Source organism: Musca domestica, unplaced genomic scaffold (assembly GCF_030504385.1).
Source record: "Musca domestica strain aabys unplaced genomic scaffold, Musca_domestica.polishedcontigs.V.1.1 4, whole genome shotgun sequence".
Lineage (NCBI taxonomy): Eukaryota > Metazoa > Arthropoda > Insecta > Diptera > Muscidae > Musca > Musca domestica.
In genome coordinates, this window is record NW_026712328.1 from 23,104,451 (window position 1) to 23,111,666 (window position 7,216).

The 7,216-nt window shown below is 38.6% G+C and overlaps 1 long non-coding RNA gene across 2 annotated transcripts; it reads left to right on the plus strand.

The window, feature by feature from the left end:
* Positions 1-594: 594 nt before the first annotated feature.
* On the plus strand, positions 595-6,756 carry LOC131804236 (uncharacterized). Of its 2 annotated transcripts, none has more exons than XR_009342997.1 (3): positions 595-877; positions 5,993-6,323; positions 6,483-6,756. It is a non-coding gene; the product is annotated as an uncharacterized LOC131804236 (long non-coding RNA). The 2 variants fall into 2 exon arrangements; XR_009342998.1 differs by lacking the exon at positions 595-877 and adding an exon at positions 913-3,516.
* Positions 6,757-7,216: the final 460 nt, after the last annotated feature.

Sequence of the window (7,216 nt, forward strand, 5' to 3'; positions counted from 1 at the left end):
TTAATATTTTTTTTTTCTTTTCAGCTTTTTTCTTGCAGGTATGGCCCCCATGATGAGATGCAGGAAACATTAAATTCTTTCAATAGAAGCAAGTATTCCCCAGCGTTTATTTGGTTTTCCTATGATGGAGAATATTGTTTCCTGTATTTCACATGTTGGGCTTTCGATCGGTGTGGGCAATGGATTGATGGCATGACAATCCAGTTGTCCACCCATATTTTATAAAGGGTGCAACGACAAACCATTACACCCCAACGAATCAAAAAAACAAGCAAAACGGCACCTGGGCATGGCTAAACATACTTGGCACTATGTTTACCCCCCTTTTCAGTGCCCAGGTGTCTCCATTATTAACTCCCCCATAAAAGAAAACAAAAAAAACTTAGTGAACACGGCGGTCACGAGAGGCATTACAGTGGCCTGCCCATCCAGGAGTGTTCATTATAGCTACCGCTGGCTTCCCCAACTCTAGCGCATACTGGAAGCTAGTGGTTTTTCATGGTTGGTGGCCACCATGTAGGCGAAAAGGCCACTTTCTAAGGCCCTTCCACGTAAATTTTTTTTTTTTTGCTGTCGACTTGGGATTTTTCGTTTACAAGGCCCGCAACAAAACTCCAGGGCTGACAAGGCCCGAAGGCAGGACTGGTGTGCGGGCTGTATCGAACTATGTGACGTCCGGGATCAAGCCCAACGTGGGGAACTCTCACACCCTGAGATTAAGCCGGGCTCTGAGTTTACTTTTAATTTAGGGAAGTATTTTTTTTTTGTCTATCACATAAGTCCTTACTTGGTGTGTATTTACAGGTCAGTCGACTGGGTAAAAAAAAAATTGGAACAGAAATCTGGTCACTCATGCGCGAATAAGTCGGAAGATTACGTAAGTCAAAATATTGATATCTAATTACCGAATAGGGTATTAATAGTGAGGTGCTATGATTATAGGTTGTAGAATCTTATTGGAGGTATAGTTCGGGCGTAGATGCATAATTACGAGGTAGGGTATAAATCATTAAATAATCACTTCTATATGAAAATCAGGTACATTTGGTTATATCACAGACGTAATGTATATTGCACTATAGAGGTAAATATATGAATGGGACAAGCACAACATGTAATTAAGTCAACCTAATTCTAATAATGCACTTGTCTATCACGGAATTTAAATCTATATTGCACTAATACTTTATGTCTTTGACATGGTAAATACCAATGGATTTTCCTTGCATATCCTCGAGTTCATACATGTTTTGTCCAACGGGCTTGACAATTCGGGCTTTAACAAATTTTTTGCAGAATTTTGAATTAATATTTTTCGAAAAGTCGGATAAGACGGTATTTCGCCGGTAGACTTCTTGTCCAGGTCGAAATTTACACACCCTTGCACGTTTATTATATTTTTCAGAACTTTTTATGTAAACTCGATGTAAATTTTCTTTTATATTGGCTCTTATGAGTTCTAGCTTACTTGGTCTATCCATATTACTGAGCTCATGGTCGGTTAAGGATTTCAATTTCCTTGCCAAGCTATAATCCTGTCCATTTGAGTACATATGAAAGCCAAACAACGCAAAGAACGGCGTAACCCCAGTCGAAGTGTGTATAGAATTTCTCAATGCACATTCTATTTCGGATAAATACATATCCCAGTCTCTATGATCTTTATCGAGATATGCCCGAATGGCACAAATTACCGACTGGTTCACACGTTCCGATGCGTTGGACTGTGGCGAATATATGGCTGTTTTCATATGATTTATTTGATAAGTTCCCATCAGCTCTTTGAACATTTTGGAGGTAAACTGCGCACCATTATCGCTGTGGATCACTTCGGGGACACCAAATTTATAAAAAATTTCATCGACAAGGAATTTTATCACGTTGCCGACGGTTGCCTCCCTCATTGCTTTGAGAAAGGTGAATTTAGTGAAGTGATCCACAACGATGAAAATGTATGCATTACCTTTTTTCGATCTTGGGTATTTTCCTAAAAAATCTATATACAGCTTTTGGAACGGCCTATCAGTTACTACCTCCTTTCCTATACTGGGCATCATATGCTGATTGCTAGCTTTGGTTTCCTTACAAACCTGACAGTTCCTTACGTATTCACGCACTTGAACGGTCATTCGAGGCCAATAGAAGAATCGTCTTATACGTTCAAGGGTCTTTATTATCCCGCCATGTGCAGACGTCATAGAATTATGGGCTTTTTTTATTATTTCCGAGGTTATACTTGAGGGAATCCATAACCTCCATGTGAGTTCCTCATTTTCTTCCAAGCTAGGTAGTACCTTTTTAAAAACATACCCATCTTCTACTTTTAAATCTGGCAACTTTTCTTGGTTGTCGGTAACAGTTTTAATGAGATCAAGATATTCTTGACTCTCGAATTCCAGGGTTTCAAAATCTAAGTAGTCATTTTTCGTGATTTCGCTAACATTGGCAACTGGAGCCCTCGACAACATGTCCGCTACAACATTCTCGCTTCCTTTCCGGTGTTCTATATTAAAATTAAATGCCTGCAATTGTAATGACCACCTAGCTAGTCTTCCCGTTAAATCCTTTAAGGACATAAGCCATTTTAAAGAAGCGTGGTCCGTTATTACAGTGAATGGCATCAATTCCACATATGGTCGAAACTTTTTGATAGCCATCACTGCAGCTAGACATTCTTTTTCTGTCACGCTATAATTGCGTTGACAGGAATTTAACTTTTGCGAATAAAACGCTATGGGGTGTTCTTCCCCCTTATTATTTAGTTGATATAGCACAGCCCCAATTCCACATTCCGAAGCATCGCATTGAATGTAGAAATGTTTTGAAAAATCCGCATGGCGAAGGACTGGGGCAGATGTTAAAGCCTTTTTTAATGCTTCAAAAGCTTTTCTAGCTTCCTCCGTGATTTTAAAGTTCTTACTCTTTTTTAGGGTATCGGTAAGTGGAGCGGAGATGGTGGCAAAATCTTTAATGAAACGCCTATACCATCCCGCTGTCCCTAAGAAGCTTCTAACTTCTCTAGCGCTACGTGGTTCTGCGATCTTTTTAATGGCTTTTACCTTGTCTGGGTCCGTCTTTAGTTTTCCATCGCCAATGATAAATCCCAAATACCTCAGTTCGCGGAAACAGAACTGGGATTTCTTAAGCCCTATCGTTAGATTTGCTTTCTTTAAGCACTCTGCTACTTCCCATAATAGACGCAAATGTTCGTCAAAATCACTAGAGATGACCAGCAAGTCGTCTAAATAAATGAAAACGTTTTCTTTCAGGTGTGACGGTATAACTTTGTCCATCAACCTACATAAGCGTTGGGCCGCGTTACAAAGACCGAAAGGCATCACCCTAAATTGATATAACGGGCGACCAGGGACTGTAAACGCTGTGTATGCTTTGCTTTCATCATCTAATTCTATCTGCCAAAATGCAAACTTTAAATCAACACTGCTGATGTAGTATGTCTCGTCGATTCTGCTTAAGATGCCCTCAATATTTTGGAGCGGATACGCATCCTTCACGGTGAGTTTATTAAGTTTTCTCGCATCTAAGCAGAAGCGATTCTTTCCTGGTTTCCGTACTATAGTTGTCCGATTGGACCAAGGACTCTCACTTTCTTCTATAACCTTTAAAGTAAGCATTTTGTCTATTTCCTCATATACGATGGATTGAACTGCAGGAGATATTGGGTAATGGCGATCCTTTACAGGTTCGGCGCCGTCTATCAACTTAATGGAATGTTTGTCCAAGGAAGTTTTGCCCAATCCTTTTTCCTCGAATGTATCAAAATTCTTCAGGACTTTATCTAGTCTTTCCTGTTGCTGTGGTGTTAACTCATGGGGGTTTAATTTATAATTCTCCCCGTTAACCATGTCATTTTGAATTTGTTCTACCTTCAGTTCATCCACTCTAATTACCTCAGGGGCAACGTGGAATAATTTCCAAAAATCAACCCCTAAATATATCTCTTGTTCCAAGTCAGGGCATAGATATAATTCAATATCCTTTTCAAGCTCGTTATATTTGATTTTTAGTTTTACTTTACCGATTATTCGGTGCTGATTTCCAGCCGCAGTCTTTACATTTGAGAATATGGGTGCTACTTCTTTGCCTAATTCTTGTATAATTTCCCTACAGCCTTTTCCCATTAAACTTACTGAGGCCCCTGAGTCTAGCAACCCTTTTAATCGGATTCCTTCGATTTCAACATCTGCAAAAGGTCTCGGATCATTTCTATTACTGCTTCGGTTTATGACTTCGACAATTATTTTAAAATTTCTTCTTTTATCTCTAAATTTTTGACGAACTTTGGGAATTTTTTTACAGTATTTTGGATAATCAAATTCTCCGAAGATTCTATCCCTAACTTCATCATAATTTTTCCGACGCTCATCAAGCGGAATTTGATGTCTTCTTTGGGCGTAGGATTTTGCGTTATGACATTCATTATTGTGCTGGAGTTTAATGTTTGGAGAGATTACTTTCCGGGGTTGTAATTCGGACGCGAGCCCCCTTCCATCTCTACGCCCTTCTTGTAGTTTCCCTGCTGACAAATACCGCACTTTGGTGTTGTAGTTCCAGGATTGCCACATTTGTAGCAAAAAAGGGATCTCGTGGTCTCTTCACATTCACGAAAACCATGTCCAGTTTTTCTACAATTCCAGCAAGTCAGCTGCGGTTTTAATCGCCTATCATTTTGGATAGCGGACACTTCAATTTCTTCATCTGCGTATGATTGTTCTGTCACTAAGTCCATTTCCTCGTGAAGTTCACTAACTTGCCTAATTGGACGAGATGTTGTAAAGGCTGGTTTATTTTCTCGTCTCAAGAAGTTTTTTTCAGCCTCGTTGCACTCGATTCGGAGTTGCTCAACAGAGGTGACCTGTATTGGATAGACAATTCTCCCGATATTTTCTTTTATATTCTTTTTCATTATCTTGATCATATCAAATTCTGAAATTGGTTGAACCAATTTTGTTCTGATTTGACCCATTGTGTGGAAGAAGCTATCTACCGACTCATTAGCGTGTTGCTTTCTTTGGGCTAGGTCAGTGAGAATCTCAAAATTAGAGCGAGACGATTGATACTGACTCAATAGACTGTACTTTAGTTCCTCCCAGTCATGAAATTGATGGGTCTTTTGAAAGAGCCAATACCACGACTCTGCTCTACCGGAAACCAATAGTGGGAAATCCCTAATTATCTCAGTCCAGGGTATTTTATACTGCTTTTGGTAATACTCAAGTCTGTAAACAAAATCTTCTACACCCAGACCATTTGAGCTACCATCAAAATTTAGTCCCAGTTTATTTATACGAACGATATTCATTCCCTTGGTTGGTTCAATGGGCAGTGGTCTACCCGGATAAGTACTTATTGGGGGTAAACTATTATTGGAAGTTGTTGGAGCGTCGCTGTTTGGAACGGTATTGCTATGAGAACGATTAGGAATATCGTTGTTTCGGGCTGAAACATTTTGAGCTATATTGGTGTTTGAATTTAGAGCTATTGGCACATTCGCAAGAGGTTGTGTAGGCTGGACCGTATTTTGAACGATCTTCTGCATATTAATCGATAATTCGCTTAATGCCTTTTTAATTTCGTTCATTTCAGATTGGACAGACTGAACTGAATTCTCTAAAGCCTTTATTTGGTCTGTATTCTGCACATTTCTATTTTGCTCTAAGGCACTTTGCAAGAACACAGGTCCTAGGGAATTCATGATGGGGGTTCGGTTATTTATCGTCTCTGAAAAATCATGGACGTTACTGCCACCTGTAGGTGTTTCTTCAGACATTTCTGTTGAGTCACTGGCTACCTTTGTTTTCTTTCCTTCTGAATTATCTATAGTTCTATTTAAATCAAATAACAGTGGTCTATCTCTCTTTTTAGCTTTTACTTTGGACCTAGTCCCTGTACTCATTACAACTTTTTATCAACGCAAAAAATACAATTTAAACACAATTCTAATTATAAATATTTTTATCTGTCTTTACAGGAGGTTTTTTTCGGAGAGGAGTGGTGTGTGCGGTTGCAGGCTATTATGGTCTTTATGGAACTGATGGATCAATCAAACATTAACACAAAATTAAAATAAAAAAAACAACAATTTAATACGTGCACTATAACGCCTCCCACCGAAGACGTTACAGCTTTCCCAGATCATCTAAACGGATACATCTGTCCTCTGGTTAAATCCAGAGCGGATATCCTGTTAATGAATCTGTGTCACTTTTAAATTTCAAACGGATACTATTCTCTGCCATCTATCCAAGATAATTTGTGCGAAACCGCTTAACCTTCTGATCAGCGGGTCACAAACTATCTTGGTCTGTATTTTTCATCACATACTTTCCATATAAAACACGGCCTCCAAACGTTTTTGTACATCAAGTTCTGGCACCTGTCCAGAATGGCTACAAAAACCCTTTGAATTCGTCGTTCCAAACGCAAAGTAGTAATGTTGGTCTATTTTCTTTTACTTCTAGTGGTCTATTTCCAAGTGTCTCGATGGAATACACTTCCTAACTTCTACAAACCCTATGGTTTCTTTGGTTTGGGCGCCATATTGTTATGTGTCCCTCTTAGGCAGCCTGAGATGTCTTGATATCGCCGACCAGCTCTGCCGACTCCCATTGGGGTGAGTCCCATCCCAACATCCGGCTCAGGAACAACAACAATAAACTATGGGAATTCACCAACAAAAGAACAACACTATAATGATGAACATGATACCATCCAAATCCATAACGTCTGTTGACACACGAGCCATTTAGCCGCCCTCCCTACCTTTGATCATCTCTTCCTTTTATTGTCCTGATGACCCCTTTTTCCGCACAATCCCACACCACTTACCTCCCTTTTATTCCCTCCTTAATAACTCTTTAACACATCCTCATTCTTTTCTTTCTTTAAACATACATTAAGTCATTTTATTATAATTGATATTAAAACTAATATATAAAAAAAAACTAACAAAAAAAATTGTATTGATAAAATTATAAAAAAAATATAAATTAAACTTTAATAATAAAAATAACTCGTTAAAAGAGTATAGAGCAAAGTAATAATTATTTCTCTTTTTTTAACCTTTTTTATACGAACGGTCTTTTGACCAGATTAGAAAATAACTATAATGTTTTCTTTAGTCCTTTGGACGAACTCTAAACAATATCCAATAAGGATCAAAACACAGAATTACTCTAATAAACAAGCTTTATAC